Source organism: Triticum dicoccoides, chromosome 5B (assembly GCF_002162155.2).
Source record: "Triticum dicoccoides isolate Atlit2015 ecotype Zavitan chromosome 5B, WEW_v2.0, whole genome shotgun sequence".
Classification (NCBI taxonomy): Eukaryota; Viridiplantae; Streptophyta; class Magnoliopsida; order Poales; family Poaceae; genus Triticum; species Triticum dicoccoides.
The window spans coordinates 455,481,556-455,504,367 of NC_041389.1; the positions used below are offsets into that span (position 1 = coordinate 455,481,556).

The 22,812-nt window shown below is 44.6% G+C and overlaps 1 pseudogene; it reads left to right on the forward strand.

Moving 5' to 3' along the window:
• The first annotated feature begins 1,870 nt into the window (after nucleotides 1-1,870).
• LOC119309726 lies at nucleotides 1,871-21,127 on the forward strand (annotated as a pseudogene).
• The last annotated feature ends 1,685 nt before the right edge of the window (nucleotides 21,128-22,812 follow it).

Consider the following 22,812-nt stretch of genomic DNA (forward strand, 5'->3'; position numbering starts at 1 on the left):
CTGAACGCACATCGTCGAAAGGCCTGAAATAAATCCAGAAAATGCTAAGTACAGAACTTAAGCCATGATCAGCCGGGAATATCACTGTGCTCCTAACCATCCAACCACAGATTGGTTCACAAGTACTCCCTCATAAAGTTGAGTCATCTATTTTGGAACGGAGGAAGTACATACTATGACCTTGATGAAGACAACTAGAAAAGTTGTTTATTTGTAGGGGTCACCAATCATATCCCACTAGTGACCAAACCTGATACACAATGAGATCACATCTTATATTTGAAAAAGTTCTATAAAACAACTACCGGTCGGTAAAGACAATAGCAAGTCACGGAGCCGTCAGATGTAAACGGACATGCCACGTGGCATCTCTTTGCCGTGTAGTGCTCTTGGCGTCTGTGGCGTTTGCCGGATGTGCCTTCTTCGTCGTGTCCTCTGAGGGAGTCCTGGACTAAAGGGTCCTCTGGCGTCTGGTCTATTCGATATGGGTCGGACTGATGGACCGTCAAGATACAAGGAAGAGGCCACCTCTCGTGTCCGGTTAGAGCTCCCGTATGCATGGACGGGAAGTTGAGGTGTTCGGATATACTATTTCCTTTCTGTTGAACCGACATTGTACAACCCTAGGCCCCTCTGGTATCTATATAAACCGGAGGGTTTAGACCGAAGGCAGGATCAGAATATTGATAGGCTAGCCAAGCTAGGGTTTAGCCATTACGATCTCGAGGTAGATCAACTCTTGTAACCCTATATCCATCGAATATAATCAAGCAGGAGCAGGGTTTTACCTTCATTAAGAGGGCCCGAACCTGGGTAAACACCGTGTCCCTTTGATTATTGTTAGCATCGATCCGCAGACATACAACTTGGGCCCCCTATCCGAGATCTGCCGGTTTTGACACCGACATCTTCCTCTCAGCAACATCACCTCGTTGTCATGAACCTGTGTTTGCCTAGTACTACTCTCAGCGTATATGTGTTTGCCGAGTGCCCGTGGTTTTGTTCTTGGCAAAGAGCCAGCCACTCGGCGTATAAAAAAATTCCAGTAGTGCGAGTGGAGCCCTCTCAATGATGTTTTGTCATAAATAGTCAAAACAAACTAGGGTTATATGGAATGCACTTTCAGTCATGGATATCTCAACTGACTCTGGATATCGTATTGTATGGAGAGGCTTGTTGTGATTGATATTAGCTTAATGTTAATATATAACTTCTCCGTAAAGAAATATTAGAACGTTTAAATTATTAAAATAGTGATCTAAACATTCTTATATTTCTTCATAGAGGAAGTACCTTATACCAAAAACTGAAGAACACTAGTCTCGGTTCACGAATGACCCCCTCTTCCTCTAGAACAAGATTCCACGAGCTAAAAAAATCGTACTAGTACTCTCCTGTCTGAAAATTTAAACATTTATTTTTAATCATTTTTACGACAAGTATTTTCGGACGGAGGGAGTACATTTGTACAGACAAATTAAAGGATCATAGACGCGCCGGCACGGCACGGCACCCAGGTGTCAATACGCGTCGATTCTCTGGCCGGGGATAGATTCCGTCAACCGACTCACTCCATGCAGTCATGCACGCATCTTGTTTCCTCTCCGTCTCATCCGAATATTCATTTAAGCAAGCGGAGGGAACCCCGGTAGAAGTTGACTGTATTTTAGCTGCAAAACGAACACTAGCTAGATCCTAACGAGGAAGAATAAACAACTGAACCTGTCACAAACCAGCGAATCTACCCCGAAACTTCCTGGCCGACCGGCAGCATCATCAATTCATCATCACCAACCCTGGAGGCAATATATATGCCTTCGACGAGTGGAGTCCTACACAAGAGGGTGCAGACGCAATGCATCTCAGCGCTATGGAGAAAACGCGTGGAGCCATCCTCCTCCTGCTACTCGTCGCCGATTTCGGCTTCGGCGCGGCCCAAAACGCCACCACCGGCGAAGCACATGGATTCCACGTCGGGGTGATCCTCGACCTGGGATCGCCGGTGGGCAAAGCGGCGCGGACCAGCGTTCTGCTGGCCGTCCAGGATTTCTACGCCGCCCACCAGAACTACAGCACAAAGCTCGTTCTCCACATCAGGGACTCCATGGGCAGTAATGTCCGGGCTGCATCAGCAGGTACGTATGTCTGCAGAGTGCCGCACTGTCAGGATTCAGGAAAAACAATGGCGGCGGTGTCTGCAGAGTGCCATCCTAAACTTTCACCTCGTCTCCACATCATAGGTGCACATAGGTAGTCAACAAAATGTCCAAAGCATGCAAACTCGAACAAACACGGTAAGAGTTTTAGAGCAGCCAATCTGACCCCTCAAATGCCCACCGGTCACGCCTTATATTTGATGTTATAGGTCTCTCGTATTTTATGATTTTATCCTTTAAATACATACAAACCATGCAAAATAAATCTACATAATACGACGTGGATGGGCGCGTAGGAGAGCTCCTCCTCCTCCTCCTCCTCCTCCTCATCATCATCCATATATGCGAGCATCTCGTCGACTTTCACGGTGTGCTCTGCCTCCTCCTTCTGCTGACGATGTCGTCTGGCCACCGCCTCTGACTCCGGCCAGAGGGAATCGAGGATCGTCTGCTGCTTCCTCTGCAGATCCGCATGCCAGCGTCCCCCACATCTTCCTCCGGCTCCTCCTCATCCATATACGCGAGCATCTCGTCGACTGCCGCGACGTGCTCCGCCTCCACCTCCTGCCGACGACGACATCTGGCCTCCGCCTCCGACTCCGGCCGGAGGGAATCGAGGATCGCCTGCTGCTCCTTCTGCAGATCCGCATCCCCAGCATCCCCCACATCTTCCTCCGGCTACTCCTCATCCATATAGAGAGAGCATCTCGTCGACTTCCATGGCGTGCTTCGCCTCCACCTCCTGTCGACGATGGCGTCTGGCCTCCGCCTCCGACCCCAGCCGGAGGGAATTGAGGATCGCCTGCTGCTCCGTCTGCAGATCCGCATCCCCAGCGTCCCCTACATCTTCCTCCGGCTCCTCCTCATCCATATGCGCGAGCATCTCGTCGACTTCCGCGGCATGCTCCGCCTCCACCTCCTGCCGACGATGGCGTCTGGACACCGCCTCCGACTCCGGCCGGAGGGAATCGAGGATCGCCTGCTGCTCCGTCTGCAGATCCGCATCCCTAGCGTCCCCCACATTCTCCTTCTGCTCGTCCTCCTCCGACTCCTCAATCTCATCCTCTCCCAAGTCCTCTTCTGGATCCACCATGTCTGAAGATAGCCCCGCGGTGATCCGGGCTTCGCGCCTTGCCCGGATTTTACTCAAGGAGCTATAGCTGGTGCTGCAGCGTGGCGACGTGACTATTAGTGGTGACGGACGGCGAGTGGAAAGTAGCGCCGATGGGAGGGGGAAAATATGGACGGATAGGGTTTCATGCTGACGGTTGGCTTAAATAGCCGGGGTAGGCACTACGCGGCCCGCCGGAGTGGCGCCACGTGGCGCCATCGGTCCGACGGAGGAGACGAGCTTTGGACCACTGGGTCTCAAAATGTTTTCCTGTGGGACCCCATTGTTAGTCCGACGTGGCGGATGCACCCTGGTGCCCCATATCCGCCCCAGATTTGGGCTAGATATGAGGGGTGCCGGTCAGCTCGGACGTTTGAGGCCCATTTAAGGAGCCCGTCTAGGTAGCCTTTTTGTGACCGGACGACCGGTCCGTTCGCCCGGGCGTTTAAAGCGGGTTTAGGGCGTCCGCCTATAGATGCTCTTAGAATGCTAAAGATAAAAATAAATCATGCTTGGATGTATGCATCATGTTATGCAGAATCCCCTTTTTTTAGAAAGAAGGAAACCACGCCACTGGAAAACTCAACATGTCAAAACGCTACGTCGCGATCCACTAAGTTTTCAGTGGTGTACTATTTTTATGCATATAATTTATATTTTATTAGTTAAATTTAAGATAAAATTTGACCTAAAATGTGAAGGACGCTAATAAACCTGAATTCTATCCGTAAAAGAGTCATCTTCACTAACTTATTTATTTCAACATCCAAGCATGTCCATCTCATCGTACAATTATGAATGGAATAAGTTCGGTCTCAATATGCAATTATGCATGGAAAAGACACACCATAACATTGAACCATGCATGGGAAAGTGTTTTTCTTATTTAATTGTTCTACTTAAATAAATATTGTTACAAATATACATTATCGAACATAATTAGTCATATGTATTTTAAATTTCAGTTCTCATGGTATCAACCTAAACTTTCATTAACTGATTTCCGCAACAGGGTATTCTCTAGTTTAGTTAGTTCCTGGCGCATACCATTATCATTGATTAATTTTAACAACCAGTTTGTCAAGAGACTGGCATATCCTATTGCAAGGTCTTGGATGTCATGCACCTTGATCTGTGGGCATGTTGACACTTCAGACATTGTTATTTCCTTTTAATTATCGCTTTTGCAGTAGATTCTTTTGAAATAGGCTCTCGCGTTCCTTTATGGATAAAGAACAAACCAAAATACGCGGTTGAATGACACAAGGTAGTGAGAAAGCCTGCGTACAAAGCAGATCTCAGGATAAACGTACAACACAAATGTACGTCATTGCGTTGCCGAGACATAGCACATGCAGGCATGAATACAATGCCACGACATGTCCTGGGATATCTAAGCTCCACATCAACACCCTCAAGAGAGGAAGCATCGACCACTGTCAAGTCTGAGGCATACAAGGGTCTTCATCTGGAACCCTGCACGGAGAGGAGAATCACAATGAGGTCCTTAAGAGGAGAGCGGCACCCGCGAGTGTCACCGCCATAGGTGCCAAAGCATGGAGCTTTCTTTCGACAGCTCACCCGTGCCACCACAAAGCACCCAGGACACCTGTGACGAGCATAGACCTCCAGGTCTAGATGTTGCGACTGCAGGACCAGAGAGCGAGCCCGAGACACCCGCCACTACACCCCTTGCCACCCACACGGCCAAGAGGCATAATCACCACCGTCGTGATGGCCACCGAAGAGCCATCCAAGGCCACTGCCCCCGTCATCCAAGACTTGAGATGCCACCCTACCATCCACATCCCAGTTCACCAACCATGGTAGGAAGAGCAATAGGCACCTTCTTGCACTCCTAGCCCGACATCAGCCACCAAGTCGGCGTCCATGCCTCAACGGTGAGAAGCGTCCCCACCCATTCCTGGTGAACCGGTGGGAGCACTCCTCGGTGACCGCTGAAGACTTCCACTGAGCAAGCCCTGGCCATAGCCTACTAGCCTTGGCCCAGGCGAGCTCGGAAGTGCCATGCCCATAGCCATTAGCACTGATCCAAAAGATTGCACATCGGAGCCAGGACGCCTCGTGTCACTCGAGTGAGCACGCATGCCGCAACGCTGGAGTAGCATGCCCAAGCATGCTGGGATGCAAAGTCACACCCCCACCACAAAACCCGCCCGTTGCCCAGTGTCGCTCGCCATGCCCAATCTCGTCGCCGCACACCCACCCGCATGTGCTTCGGGACGCCGATGTTTGTCATCAAGCACCCGACCAAATCTAGGTTGAATCCCGGCCACCACCATGCTACCCTATCGCACCGGCGGCAAGCTCTGCACCGCTATGAGAACTACCACTATGACGCCATAGAGAATCCCAGAGCAACACCCTAGTAGGGCCACCACCGCCACCACCCTCCCGCCCAAGCGAGGACATCATGCCAGATCTGACGCGACACCACCTCTCCATGCGACCGACCCGAGCAGCCTCCGCAGCCCCGACGTCATCATCACCGCTTGGGAGGGGGGAGCCCCGCCGCTGATGCGCGTTAGGCTTTCACCAGCAGTGCCTTTTGTTGATACTAAGGGGGAGGGGGATAGGGAGTGAAGGTGGCCGGGCTGGTGGCTTGCCAGCCGCTGCTTGCGGAAGCGATGGGACGAGAGGTTTTCTTGAAGTCCAATCGTCTTTTTTGAACTAGGCTTTCACCCCGCTTTATATATAAAGCAACATAACAAAGTACACGTCTGAATGATACAATATGGTGGGGAGGCTCCCTTACAAAGCAGAACACAAGATACAACATAAACCTAGAATGAATCTAACACCTCGCCACGGCCCGGCAGTAGACTCCTGAGCTCCACGACAACGCCCCCAAGAGGGTAACAACACAAAGCGTCGCCGTTTCCGAGTCCGATTAGACAGAGGTTTCCATCTGTTACCCTGACACAAGGGTGAGCCCCACGATGACGTCTTTAGGAAGCAAGCGACACCCACAGGCGCCACCATCGCCGGCGCCAAAAATGCGAGCTTTCACTCGGACACTCGCTGCCACCACCAAGAGAAATCCCAATCACCACCTCGAGGGTCAATCCATCCCCACCAGGTCTAGGCAAAGCCAAAGCCTCTCGACACTACACCCCTTGCCACCCAGATGGCCAAGAGGTGGAGTCAGCATCGCTACCACGGAGCCTGCCGGAAAGCCACCCATGAAGCCCGCCATCCGAGACCACCGCCCCTGTTGCAAAACACCATACACCGCCTACTTCTCAGCGCAACCAACCACGGTAGGACAAGCAGAGATAACCCTCTAGTCCTATCCTGGCATCAACCACCGAGTTTGGGTGAGCGCCTCCACCATAGGAGGTACTCACGCTCGAGTCCCTAGCCAATCCCAGTGTACTGGGAAGGACCCGACTCCGTGACTCCCAATGGCCGCCGCCGAGCTCGTCCATCGCAAACTCGAACGACGCCATGTCTGTGGTAATTGACACCGATCCGAGCGACGACGCACCAATGCTACGAACACCACCACAATCCACAATGCCTGCGAGAGGAGCAACGGACCCTCCGCGGGCACCACCCAGACCGGCCTACCCCATCTACCCGGAGCAGAACCTCGGACCCAAAGCTGACCTGTTCGAGCACGAGCCTCGGATCATCGCTGAAAGATATGAAGCGTTCCTACTCCATCGAGGGAGTCGCGTGGTAGTTTATATTGATGCATGGCCGAAGCCTGGCTTGACGTACAAGGTTATGACAGAAAAAGTTTGGATAGAATACAAGAGAAGGAAGGAGGTTGAGATTACAACTCTATATTCTAACACCCTCCCTTAATCTCAACTAACCTAAGTTAAGATTACTCTTGAATTCTTCAAATGATCTTGCTGATAGTGCTTTTGTAAAACCGTCAGCCACTTGATCCTTAGAAGGAATAAATCGAATCTCAAGTTTCCTTGCCGCAACCCTTTCTCGTATAAAATGAAAATCAATTTCTATGTGCTTTGTCCTGGCATGGAACACTGGATTTGCAGACAGATATGTTGCTCCCAAATTATCACACCATAAACATGAGATACGATTCTTCTTGATTCCCAATTCCTCAAGAAGTGATTCAACCCAAATGATCTCAGCAGTTGCATTAGCCAAAGACTTGTATTCAGCTTCTGTACTTGAGCGTGACACAGTAGCTTGCTTTCTAGCACTCCAGGAGATAAGATTAGATCCAAAGAACACTGCAAAACCTCCAGTTGATCTTCTGTCATCACTACATCCTGCCCAGTCAGCATCAGAGAATGCACTCACAAGAGAAGAATTAGACCGTTTGAAATGAAGTCCTATTCCCATAGTATGTTTCACATATCTCACAATCCTCTTGACAGCTGACCAATGTGCAGAAGTAGGTGCATGAAGATATTGACAAACCTTGTTGACAGCAAATGAGATATCTGGACGTGTGAGAGTTAAATATTGTAGTGCTCCCACAGTACTCCTATACCTTGTACTCTCCTCCTCTTGAAGTGGCTCACCCTCATATGCTGAGAGACTTTCTGAGGAGGATAAAGGTGTAGACATTGGCTTGCAATTTTTCATCCCCATGCGAGACAGAAGCTCAAGAATATATTTTTCCTGATTTAACACAATACCATCTTGAGTTTTCTTGACTTCAATACCCAAGAAGAAATGCAAATCACCTAGGTCCTTCAAGGCAAACTCTGAGCTCAAATCATGCAAAAGAGCATTAGTAGCATTTTGTGAAGAACTTGCAACTATGATATCATCAACATATATAAGCACAAAATGACTACTCCTGCCTTGTTATAAATAAACAAGGATGTGTCAGCCTTGGAAGCAACAAAGCCAAGATATTTTAACTGTGAGCTCAATCTGGAATACCATGCTCTGGGTGCTTGCTTTAGACCATAGAGTGCTTTATCAAGCTTGCAGACATACTGTGGCAATTTCTTACTCTCATACCCAGGTGGTTGTCTCATAAACACTTCCTCTTCCAGAACACCGTGCAGAAACGCATTCTGTACATCTAGCTGCCTTAAACTCCATCCTCTGGATACAGCAATGGCTAACACAAGTCTGATAGTTGCAGCTTTCACAACGGGACTAAAGGTGTCCTCATAGTCAATGCCATAACGTTGCTTAAAGCCCTTTGCAACTAGACGTGCCTTATATCTGTCAATGGAGCCATCTGCCTTCTTCTTAATTCTATACACCCATTTGCAATCAATAATATTTTTACCTCTCTGATTTGGTACAAGATGCCAAGTCTTATTCCTCATGAGCGCAGAATACTCCTCATCCATTGTCTTTTTCCATTTAGGATCATCAAGTGCATTCTTCAACGATGTTGGTTCTCCTGAAATACACAACATTCCATATGGTATAGTTCCATCTTTCCTAATTTTAGGATTCCGTATACCTTTCTGTAGCCGGGTCATAACACGTGAAGAAACCTCTCGCTGCACCGCTGGTATACTTGCCACAGAAGATCCAGGAGAATCTGCTGATGCAGTGGACTGATTTGTCGTCATATGCGCAGGGGATCCTGTGGCTTCTGGTGTGGCTGCCCCTCCTGCAGGCACTGGCGCAGAGGATCTGCCACCCGACCGCAACTGGAGGCGCGCGTGATGCGGAGAGGATCTGGTCCCGCCGCTGGTCCCGTCTGACGCTGGCGCGCGGTGCGAGGGGGATTCGGCCCTGCTACTGGTCCCGCCTGAAGCTGACGCGGCAGCACGGGAGTGGCCCGCCCTGGATCCAGGACTGGAGCCATCAGGGGCTTGATCCGAGGCGGATGCGGTCGCGTGATCCGAGATCTGCGCGCGTGCAGGGGTGGCAGGCGCCGCCAGATCTTCTTCGTCATCTGTGCCAGCTTTGTCTTCTTCCTCAGCATGAAATATAGGATCAAAACCAGCCATATTTTCGAGATCTTGGTCATTTTGAGCACCGTTTTCTCCAGGGACCTGCACAGGCATAAGAGAAAGACTAGTACCAGCAGGAATATCATCACATTGGTTAGTACAATTGTTGTCACCCCCATGATCAAAAGACCGAAGATGTGAAGAAAGAAGAAGAATTTCTTTGCGGAGAAGTGCACCAGCATTAGGATGAAGGGATGCAAAGGGAAACACAGACTCATCAAATACAACATCTCTGGATATATACACCCGACCAGTAGGAACATCAAGGCACTTAACCCCTTTATGCATGGGGCTATAGCCTAAAAAGACACACCGTTTTGAGCGGAAAGCGAGTTTGCGTGTGTTGTAAGGCCTAAGATTGGGCCGACAGGCACAACCAAAAATACGAAGAGATGTATAGTTGGGTGTGACACCAAGAAGTCGTGTAATGGGTGTTTCAAATTTGATAACTTTACTTGGAAGCAAGTTGATGAGATATGTAGCAGTTAAGAATGCTTCATCCCAAAATTTAAGCGGCATGGAAGCATTTGCTAACAAGGCAAGCCCCATATCAACTATGTGACGGTGCTTTCTTTCAGCGGATCCATTTTGTTGGTGAGCATGAGGACAAGATACATGGTGTGATATGCCAAGCTTTTGAAAGAAAGAATTTAGTTTTTCATACTCACCACCCCAGTCACTTTGCATAGCAATGATTTTAGAGTTCAGTTTGCGTTCAACAAGATTTTGGAAATTGAGGAAAACTTGGAATACATCAGATCGCTTTTTCAACAGATACATCCAAGTAAATTTACTATAGTCATCAATAAAACTTACATAATAGGAAAATCTACCAACTGAAATAGGAGCTGGCCCCTATACATCTGAAAAGATAAGTTGTAAAGGGGCAGTAGACACACTAGTAGAAATTGGGTGAGGTAATTGATGACTTTTTGCTTGTTGACACGGATCACAAACTAACTCACTACTAGGCTCATAAGAGAGTTTATTTTTGCTAAGAACATATCTAACTATGACTGAAGATGGATGACCTAAACGACTATGCCACCTTGATGTAGATAGCTTGGTGACAATATTTGCTTGTTTATTGGACCATGAAGATGATGATGATGATGATGATATGAGTGGGTAGAGTCCTCCCACGCACCGTCCTCTAAGAATGACTCTCCTTGTTTTCAAGTCCTTAACCAAGAAAAAATAAGGATAGAACTCAATAAGAACATTGTTATCAAGAGTGAATCGATGAACAGAAACAAGATTTTTAGAGGTTTGAGGAACATGCAAGACATTGGTCAAGTGTAAATTTTTCACGGGGGTTTTAACAATTGAACTGCCAATGTGTGTGATATCCATACCAGAACCGCTTGCCGTGCGAATTTGGTCGCCTCCATTGTACTTCTCCCGCATCGTCAACTTGTCAAGTTCACCTGTGATGTGGTTTGTTGCTGCACTGTCGGCGTACCAGTTGGTGTCCACGCCATAGGAGGCTGCATGCGCTTGCTTTTCTTCCTGGTCGTTTTCTTCATAACGCCACCAGCAAACTCGTGCACCTCCTGGATGGTGTCTGTAGCATGTCTGACATTCTGGATAGTCATGTTGTTGCTCACGAGCCTGCTGTTGCTGTTGCTATCGAGGACGGCCTCTGAATCCGCCGCCTCCATTGGAGGAAGACGACTGTCGGTCACCACGATCACCACGGCCACGACCTCTTCCTCCACGCCCGCGAGATCTGCCACGGGACTGGCCACGGCCTCTGTAGACCGCATTAGCGGATGAATAGAACCCGCCTGAAGATGAGTCGCCTAGCATCTCCATCCTTTGATCAAAGGCAGCAATCTGGGCAAAAAGGTCGTCGGCTGTGATGATGTTTTTGACAGCGCCGATCGCCGCCACCACGGGGTCGTAGTCGCGGTCCAGTCCGGCCAGAATATAGTCCACCATCTCCGGATCAGATACGGGACGACCTGCAGCAGCTAGTTCATCCCCAAGACTTTTCATCTTCGCCATATACGCCGAGCTTGACATCGAGCCCTTCTTGGTATTGGTGATGGCGATTCTCAGATTAGTAATCCGAGACTGAGATTGTGAGGCGAAGAGATTTGTCACCGTCGTCCAGAGCTCAAAGGTGGAATCTTTCCCAACAACTTGTGCAAGAATTTCTGGAGACATGGAATTGAGAAGGTATGATAGAACCTGCTGATCTTTGGCGATCCAGGGTCCGTATAGGGGATTCGGCTCTAGGGCCGTGGTCTTGTCTGCCTTCGTGATCTCCACCATCTTGGGTGGAGCGGCATCGGTGTTGTCCAGGAGCCCCGTCACCTGCGCGCCTCGCAGGGCTGGGAGGACCTGCGTCTTTCAGAGGATGAAATTACCTCTTGCGAGCTTCTCAGACGGCGGCGATCCAAGGTTGAGGGAGACGCCGGCGGAGGAAGCCATGGAGACGATGATGTGTGGTTTCTAGGGTTTTGGATTGTGGCTAGATGTATGAGAAGAGGTGGCTCTGATTACCATGAAAGATATGAAGCGTTCCTACTCCATCGAGGGAGCCGCGTGGTAGTTTATATTGATGCGTGGCCGAAGCCTGGCTTGACGTACAAGGTTATGACAGAAAAAGTTTGGATAGAATACAAGAGAAGGAAGGAGGTTGAGATTACAACGCTATATTCTAACAATCGCCACCCCCGCCACTCGAGCAACCCGTGTGCTGCCGATTCAGACCTAGAAGAAGACATGGCACTACCACCAACCGCATGCACCCCGCCACCGACCACAAAACATCACCGCCAGGGCAGTCACGACAGCACCGACGACTTGTGCAACCACCTACAGCCACCCCGCTGGACCTCCATGCCACCACACGAACGACGGGCCACCATCAACTTGTTACCAATGTCCACTTCAACAGGTCGTCGGCCGCTGCTGCCTGCTAGACCTGGCAGCTCCAAATCCAGCGAGGACTTCTCAAGACAGCCATGCGCCGAGATGCGCCACGACAGCAGCCGACGCCCTCCAGATGGGCGCGCGCAAGAGCCACTAGCGCCCATGTCCGCTATCGGCCACCTGCGCACCACTGCCCGACCATGGACCCAGGGCGACGAGGACATCCGCGCGGGCGCCGCTACGCACCCAAGGCACCCTGTGCAGCCACCGCCACACCATCGCGCACCCGAGCCGTCGTCCCAGCTGCGCGCACAGCCGCCGCCGCAGCCCCCGCTGACGACCCCATGTGGGGAGGAGTAGGGTCCTTGCCGCCGCCGCCGCCCAGGCTTTGCTCGGCAGCGCCCTCCGGCAACGGCAAGGAAGGAGGGGATGAGGGAGGAGAGGGAGACCGCGAGAGCTAGGGTTCGCCCAGCCGCCTCCAGCGGGAGCGACGGGGGCCGAGGGGGAAGCCCTCTAGCAGAACAGTCAATATGGTTGAAGTTCAAGTCCAACCGTCTTTGACGGGAGTTTCTAGTCCTGAAATAATCTATGTCGTTCTAGAATTCCTTTCAGGGTCTGAAATGGAAGAACTTTAATATCAATAACTTCCACCGAATATGAACTTCTCCACCCTCCGGTAAAAGTTACTAGTGTTTATAGTACGCCTCTCAAAATAAATTTTTAACTTGCCCCTCCCATCTTTTTTGCTGAAGCTCATGAGGAATTAGATCCCCTTCGAGAATGTTTCTACCATTCATGATGCCATTTGGGTTGGCAGAACCACGTATTCAACAACCTGATTAATTGTATTTCTTTCCACCTTAGTGAATATACTCAGAAACTCATGTTTAATCCACACATCATCTTTACATTTTGGGAAAATTTAATCACCTCAAAGTTTAGATTATACAGTGGTAGGTTAATGGTATGAAATGCATGGAACAAATCCATCAAGTTTTCTTTGATTACCTCCCAAAATACCCGGTAAAACTCTACTGAAAACCATCCAGTCCAAGTGTTTTATTACGTTCCATCAGAGGGATGGCCTACCTAGTCACTCTGTGCGTTCGGTTTATTCGGTTTGCATAATTTGGTTTATACGGTTTTCCGGTTTGTATGGTATTAATACTTTGGTTTATACGGTATGATATTAAAATATGGTTCGGTTTTGGTATATACCAAATTATTTTGGTATATTCGGTATATACCATAATAACCAGAGTTGTCGCGAATTTGAAAATGACATACTATATTTTACAAACTTATAAATTCAAACAAATACTTTTTAATACAAACGGTATATAACTTTATATAAGTATATATGCATGCCTCAATTCATGCCTTGAAAGGTTATGGACGACGTGGTTAGCATTTTTGCAAGAGAAAAATTACTACGCTACAAGAAAAAATGGATGTTCTTTGCAGGAAATTTTACTCTTATACAAGAAAAATGACTACTTGTATCATTGCTTGCCTCAAGAAATATATATATATATATACACACACACACATTTCAGTTTATTTGGTTAACCATTCGGTTTTTTGGTGTATACCATAAAAACCGAAATTCAAAATTGTATGAAAAGTTCATACCATATCAAAACCAGAAACCATAAAACCCGTGAATTTGGTTCGGTTCGGTTTATTTTCGGTATGGTTTTTCGGTTCGGTTTTAAAATGCACAGAGTGACTACCTAGCATCCTTTCCATGAAAGGATCCGTGAGGATTTCCTTTTCCGCTGCTAAGGAATATTTTTGGACGATTATATCTGTCACATGTGTGGCACGGAGGAGGCGCACCACAGGTCTCTAAAGAAAAAGACAGATTGCCACGTCACCGCATGCATGCATGTGGGAATCTTTTTGGATTTCTCCGTTTTAAAATGTTTTATCTCTTAAATGAAAAATCCAATTAAAATCAGTTTTCACCATTAAATCCGTCGCGACGAGATTTTCGAAACTAGATCTCATATCAATATGTTTTGATGGCTTTTTGTGGTTAAAAGTTGTCAGGTCTATTGCATATAAATTGCCATGGTGTTTACATTGAAGTTGTCATGATATGTTTCAACTACCTTTTCTTCTATGTTTAAAGTAAATTTTGACATATTATAAAAAGCAAATTAAGAAACTAAATTTGTCATGGTGAATTACTAAACTTTGCCATGATCCATGAAATAATTTTGACATGGTCCATAATTAAAAAGAGATCTGCCATCAATTACTTTAAAAGCGCATGATCAATGACTTAAATTTTCCATGAACCATAAAATAAAATTGCCATGGTGAATTACTTAAATTTGCCATGATACATGCACTAAAATTTGACATGGGCCATTCAAAAAATAATTTTCATGGTCAAAATACTAGAATTGCCATGCTCAAAATACTAAAATTGTCATGATCTATAAACTAAAATTGCCATATAAACTAAATTTGCCATGTTGAATTACTAAAAATGACATGATCCATGAATTAAATTTGTCATGGTTAATTACTAAAAAATCCATGATCAAAAAATTGTCATAAAAAGTAGTTGAAATAGAATGGTAGCTTTAAATCTAGAATTAAAAACTAGATCAAACATGTCATGACAACTTTAGTGTAAACACTATGGCAACTTTAGTGTAAATATCATTGCAACTTTTGGCTAAAAAAAGTCATCAAAACATATAAATATTGGATCTAATTTTGAAGATCTCGTCGAGACAGATCTAATGGTAAAAATGGATTTCTAATCATATTTTGTATTTAGGGGATAAAATGTTTTTAAGCCTGAAAACCAAAAAGATTTCTGCCAATGTCATCTGTTTTGACATGGCAAAATGAATGGTAAAAGAGGCATTTAGGACATGTTGCTTCGTGCCACACGTGTGGCACTTATCATTTAGGATATTTGTTCCCGAAAGTTCTGGACATGCAGACAAATAAACCCTTATAATAGTTTGGTGATGTCCCCTAAAAAAATAGTTTGGTGATGTGCTCTTTGGATTGAGCCACGCCCACTACCGGTTCATCATCCCTCCCTAATTGGATATATGTTATTTTCGATGCTTCCCATTTGTTGGGAATACCTGAGTGACCTCAGACCAAACGCAAAATGCATGAATATCACAATGCAGAAAAAGGAGGTTATTTTAGTCGAAAACACATTCCTGTGTGACATATTAATTTCCCCAAACGAGCCCAATCAAGTAATTCCCTACTATAGTATGACCCGAAAACTGAAACTAAAACATGCACGTGAAGCTTTCCCTTCTCCCAGGCCATAAGCAAAAACTACAAAGTAGTCATTCTTAATGACCATTGAAACAAGTATTTAAAACCTCCACAAGTCAATGATAAATTCCATAGGAATTAGAAAAATACTACCTCCATAGCAAAACACTAGCCATTTTTCCCTTCCCAAATACATACATACACAGACCAAAATTATATTCAAATGGAATTCATATTTATATTCAAATGTGCTTCTTGTGATTGTAATTTTGTAAGTATGAAACTATCAATGGAATATCTTATAAGAAACTTATTGTCAAAGTTCAAAATCAGAAAGTCAAAATACATGGTACCCAACATACACAACAAGCTAGAAACAGTCGTCGGATGAGACATAACAATAGATACAAATTCTTTCTATCAATTTGTTGAGGCACCATCCTGGACGCGGCGTTTCGGTGCCCGGGTGCATCTGCACCCGTTCAAAAACAAATTCGTAAAAAATTCAGAAAAATTCAAAAAATTCCGAAAAAAATTGAGGTGGTGGACAATTTGATGCGTGAGGTGCGCCCCAATTTTGAAAACATTTGGACTTATGTGCAGCTCTCGGCAAAAAAGACAAATCAGACCAAGACAGTATATGAACAGTACACATTTTTACAGACCTCCGATTTGTCTTTTTTGCTGAGAGCTGCACATAAGTCCAAATGTTTTGAAAATTAGGGCGCACCTCACGCATCAAATTGTCCACCACCCCAATGTTTTTTGGAATTTTTTGAATGTTTTTAGTATTTATTTTGATTTTTTTGGTGAGCGCAGGTGCAGATGAGCTCGGGCTCAGATTTGGATTTTCCCACCATCCTTGCATTTTCCTGAAAAGGATAACTGGGCACATTTTGCAACAGAACAAGTACATTGTACTGATAATATTGCTAAGAGTTAGAATACCTCAGAAATTCAACTCCGACATTTTTGAGTGGGTGGTTAATATTTCAAGCCCTGTATCTCATATTGTGAACGCAATCACTTTCTAAGTTGTACTTCATGGATGAGCGTTATACAATATAACATAGGAAGATCCTCTATCCATACAAAGACCAAAATGGTTTTTTATTTAGTTAGGATTTTGTTGTGGCAACATTGTGGACTCAATCGGCTTAATCTCTCCATAGCATTACACTGTTACCCTTACCATTTTAATACATGTGCAGGTATGTAACAAACAGCATAGGCTCTGCCTTCTGTGTTTGCTAATTGTATTTCCTTGCACATGAGTGTTGTGTCAAATATTCTTCTTGTAGCGTCACTTGGTTCTTGTAGCATCAAATATTCTAGGGAGCACAAAGGAAAGGTTGTATTAGAGTATGGATTAATAAAACAAGAAGGCGAAGGCCCAAAACTATGTTTTTCTTAACCTTTTTTGAATCATGAAAGAACCAGTTATGATGTTGAGTGCCGCGGATTATTATTTTCAAAACTATTATTTGACAAGTATTTTTTTTTCTTTTTGCCCTTCTGAAGCTATTGAATTATTGAAGGATTACAAAGTTCAAGCCATCATTGGTCCCCAGAAATCATCTGAAGCTGTGTTCATATCCAATCTTGGAAATGTAACCCAAGTCCCCATAGTATCGTTCACAGCAACAAGCCCCTCTCTCACTTCTGATAGTATGCCATATTTTTTACGAGCAACATTAAATGACTCAGCTCAGGTGAAGAGCATTGCCTCACTTGTACAAGCATATGGATGGAGAGAAGTGGTGGCAGTATACGAAGACACTGACTATGGAAGAGACATTCTACCATACCTCATTTATGTACTTCAAGAAATTGATGTCCGTGTTCCATATCGCAGTGTCATCCCTTTGGCAGCAACAAGTGAAACCATTCTACAAGAACTCAATGGATTGATTGCAAGGCAAACAAGGGTGTTTATTGTTCATATGTCATCCACTATGACTTCCCTTCTTTTTATGAAGGCAAAAGAGTTAGGGATGATGAACAAAGGGTTTGTGTGGATCATCACAAATGGAGTGGCAAACATCATCGACTCACTCAATCCAAGTGTCCTTCAGGCAATGAATGGTGTGCTAGGAGTAAGGTATTATGTTCCTAGATCACAAGAACTTGATGACTTATCCATAAGGTGGAATAGAATGTACCAACAGGATAACCCAGATGCATCACCATTTAATAAACTAAACATTGTTGGTCTATGGGGCTATGATACGACATGGGTATTGGCACAGGCAGCAGAAAATGTTGGGATATCAAGTGCCAGAAATAAGCAACCATGGTACATTAAAAATTCTACATGTTTGGAATCCATGGATATTTCCATTAAGGGTCATAAACTATTAACATCAATTGTACAAAATAAGTTCAGAGGTTTAAGTGGTGACTTTGATCTTACAGACGGACGACAACTTAAAGTTTCTGTGTTCCAAATAATAAATGTGGTTGGGAGAGGTTGGAGAGAAATTGGGTTTTGGAATGTGAAAAGTGGACTTTCACGGGAGTTAAAGCAAGATTACTTCAAAAAGACAGGACCAGCTTCAATGCCTGATCTAAATCCTGTAATTTGGCCGGGAGAGTCGACCGAAAAACCAATGGGCTGGGAAATTCCTACAGGTGGTAAGAAGCTTAGAGTAGGTGTGTACTCAAGCGAAAATCCGGAGTTTATAAAGACATACAAAGATCCTGTCACTAAGGCAACAACAGCAAGTGGCCTTTCAGTTGACATATTTGAGGAGGCAGTAAAGAGGCTACCTTTTCCAGTTTCATATGACTACATAGAATTTGACACAGGTGATACAACAACTTCGGGGAGCTACAATGATTTTGTTTATCAAGTCTATCTTCAGGTAAGAAATACTTCATAAAAGGAAATTTCTCTGCCATGTGCAGAAACTAGAAATTGCTTACATTTCACTGTTAAGAAAAAACTCTAGTAGCTTAACATTTCACCATGTACTATGAATGCTATTCCTCATCTCCGTACAACGTTTTGTTCTGCTTTCAGACTGCAATTATTTCATTTCGTATACATTTAAAAAAAACACAAAATGATGCCAACCAGAGAAGATCTATTTTTTTCTCAAATCAAACCAAAAGGCTATTGCTTGCTGAAATATTTTTCTTTGATAACCAACTGAGCTTATATTGTTTAATAAATCTTATATGTATCTATGCTTTTTTCTCAAATAGATAGAGCTGAATAATGCCATTGCAGGAATACGACATAGCGGTTGCAGATACTACTATAAGATACAATAGAACATTGTATGTCGACTTCACTGTACCATACACAGAATCTGGAGTAGGGATGATTGTTCCGGTCAAGGAAAACTTGAATATGGACATGTGGCTTTTCTTGAGACCATTAAGCACTGCGATGTGGTTTGGTAGCATCATATTCTTTATGTACACAGGATTTGTTGTCTGGCTTCTAGAGTATCTAAAGGACAATGAACATGATCCCTTTTCACTCGAACAACTGGCGATTACAATATTCTCCATTTTTGAAGAGAGTTGAGTAAACATTCCAGTTTCCTAGATATTTGTAAATGTTGAGCGGCATTTCAGTTGCATAGACAGAGCATATGTTGCACTATATCAAAATAAGAAGAAGCGTTGAAAGATTCATGTGTCAAAGATTACTACATTGATCTGACTAAGCATCTCTAGGACAGTAGAGTCTGTTGTAGTTTTTTTTTCTGCAAAAATTCCACAAAGAATAACTTGGATCTATCTAGTTAGTAATGCATAACAAACGCAGTATGAAGAATCAAAGGGAGGAAATGGACTAATCCCATTTTCTATCTTCTGCAAAAAAATTAAGCAATGCGTCTGTTCTTAATTGCACTTCACTACAGAGAAAATCTATCTTGGCATCTGATGTTATCCTCTTTTTTAATCAGTTAAAAACTGATGGTATGATTTGCATTTATTATCATATAAAGAAATTGATATCCTGTGCTTGGTATTCTTCTATTCCCCGAGGGGCGTATCAATCGCGTGCATTGCAGAGCTTTGAAATTTCATTGGTGTCTTAGTGAAATCTTGATCTTAATTTCTGCAGAGGAGGAGCTGAAACACTTTCTGGCTAGAATTGTTCTACGTGTATGGAGGGTTGTTCTTCTGGTACTTGCAGCAAGTTATACGGCAAGCTTTGCATCAATGCTTACTGTACAACAGCTTTCACCAACAGTGACTGATGTTCATGAACTATAGAAGAATGGAGAATACGTAGGGTTCCACCAAGGTTCCTTTGTAGAAGGCCTACTGTTGGGGATTGATTTTGATGCATCAAAGATCAGGGGCTATGCTACACCTGACGATTTCTATAGTGCTCTTTCCAATGGAAGCATTGCTGCACTTGTAGACGAAGTCCCATACATCAAACTTTTTCTCGCAAAGTACAACAAAGGTTACACGATGGTGGGGCCAATTTATAAGAGTGCAGGTTTTGCATTTGTAAGTTTTAACTAAACTCATTATTCTCTTGAAAAGTTTGCTAGTGATCCATGCAAATGATGTGCATATGTGTTTCCTTTAATTTTACGTACCATGACACCCTAAGATTGTAGTTCAAAAATTCAAACTTAAAGTATATAAATATACGCTATGAAATGGCGTCCCGGTGGCATGATGCAATTTTATGACAAGAAATTTCTGCAACCTAGCTTCCGTAACAACGCTAGACAAGGAAATAAATAGCAAAATGAATAGAATACACTTTTAATAAATTTATCTACCATACACGACCACATATATACAAGAGGCTTGGAGAAACCATCACATAACAACATAGATCCACACATTTAGTGTCGAATCTTTAACATGAGCTAATATTTCCAATTAATCATATTGAGGCTCTGTTGCAATGGTTTATGATAAATAGCCTCTGATGGTTGGTTTACTTTTAGATATATAGGTGTGTGGCTATCTTTCTTTTTCTCAATCAAGTACATAGCATATTTGCATTTGAGAACATATGAGATCTCATGTGGAAGGCCAGCCATTGATAATACTTCATCTAACTCGAATTTGATTTACCAAACAGACCAATAGACTTTTGACAACCTTCTTATAACAACTTTAAAAATGACTACATACATCATAACGCTGCACAACCATCACAAACTAAGGCTGAAGTCTTTACTACTAGTTCTTCTGTGCTATTTAAGCAACTTTTGGCTTAATTCTCTGTAGGGTACCCTACTGCTAAATAATAAAAAATAATTCACATTGACCATACATATGCTATTATATATAAGGAAAATAATAATATTTTTTTCATGCTATTATAAGGTCAGATATTGTTAGTGGAACATTATGTGTTAGCACGTGCAGCTTATAACAATGGTCTCTCTGCCTATTAGGCGCTTCCCAAGAATTCTCCGCTACGTGCTGAATTATCGAGGGCAATACTCAACATAACAGGAGGAGAGACCATCATTCAATTTGAAAAGAAATGGATAGGTCAAAATAGCCATGAAAATGATGGCACACTTGATGGTTCAGGCGCTATCACTTTTGAAAGTTTTGGGGGATTATTCCTCCTAACTGGAATTGTGACAACATGTTCCCCTCTTGTAGCCGTGCTGATGAGGCGCTACAAAAAACAACAAGAAAATGCAGAGAACAAAGGAGATGGCCAGAATGAATCTGGACCTGGGCAGGAAAAGGAGAAGATGGAAGAGCAAGGAGATCAAAACAGCAATGGACAGGGACTTGAATTGATGAAGAGCCAAACAACATTGTCAATGAATGCATGCACACACCCAAGATAAGAAGACCTCATTACCAACTCGTTCGTGCGCAAATCATTCATAGGTTACTCAAGTTAAAACGAACAACTGCGGGGAAACCGACCAGCTAGGCTGGACTTGGGTTCGTATAATTTGCTATGCATGCAGAATCAAGTAAATTTGCTTCAGCCTTTCAGGCATCGCTCGGCCGACAGAGCAGCTGAAAAGGCTTAGGCTATGTTTGATAGTAAAGCATTGTACTATGTACAAATCAAAGTATCAAAAAACTACAATAATTTAGTCTGACAGTTATAAAATACCGTGGTCTTTGACAAACAACAGAGTATGGTGTGAGGGCCTTTATCCCTTGCAGGCGTTGCTGTGAATGAAATCAATTTAGTCGTAGGTGTTACTTTCATCTCTTTTGCAATGGTTGGTTAGTGGTTGTCTTTGTTCTATGCTCTGCATATAATAATCAAAAACGAATTCTTGTCTAAGCCACACTGGCTGCATCAGTCCCAGCACACGGATGGCTGTCTTAAGCCAGGCCATGGGGTCCCAGAAATCTCAGGATAACTAACATAGACTGTTGTTGCAAAATCACATTACAATCAAGTAACCTTGATACATTGATACCACCCTGTAAACAAACACTTGGCAGTATACCTATAACCGCGGAAGAACACATGGCTCTGTACTTACAAAGGGGCGAAACCCGACGGATGTTCTTTTTTCAAGTAGCATGGCATGGATCAGAGTTCCATTTCAGTGTGTGTACATGGCAGGGCAGGGCCAGGGATGGAGCAGTGACTACTACTAAAAGGTCCTAGAGTATTTCTTGATCTCGTACAGGATGGAGGATATGGAGACCAGGTCCTTGTTGAGGGCAGAGCCACCATTGACCCTCTTGACGCACTCGGTCAGCCTCGTGTAGTGCAGGAGCAGCTGCGTGAGGGCCGCTTTCAGGATGTTAGAATAAACCCGAGGCACTTCGTCGATCATCCGAGGACCAAGCAATCACACGAGCACGACACCGAGATTTGTTAACGAGGTTCACCGATGTGGCTAATTCCCGGGGCCTGACTATGGGCGCTCCTCCCCATGACACCGTCACAATACCGCACACCCGCCACCCGGGCGCCGGCACACGCCGCCGGCTCCCCCTTGCGTGTCTGTGCTATTATGTTGGCATAGGTTACATCGTGTGTCTACCCTCACTATATATGAGAGGCCTAGGATACAAGTGTTCTACTAGGACACGACTCCATATCCTATCTAAACACAATACAACTACAAGTCCAACTGTAACCTACCTCGTACACTATATTCGACACAACTCCAACAAACTCCACCTTGACGAATATACTTCACCATCCTGGATTTGTCCATGCGTCAAACTTCCATGTACATTGAACTTGAGCTTATCCCATGAGTACCGCTGCTACTCCAAAGACTCCATGTGACTCCACCTGCAACTTGTAGTCCCTTCTTTTCTTGACCACAGTCAACACTCGAGCAAAATTAAGTTCCTTATTACTCTAGCTTGTGCTCCCAACTTCCAGAGTATCCGTTCAATGCCATCACACACCGATCACTGACCTGCATGAAAGTGAACAACTCATAATATTGGGTGTCACACATAAGAGTTACCTGAACTCAACATCACCACTCCTTTCTTGACTGTCTGTCTGAAACTTGAAGGAATTTCACCGTTTCTTGTAATCATC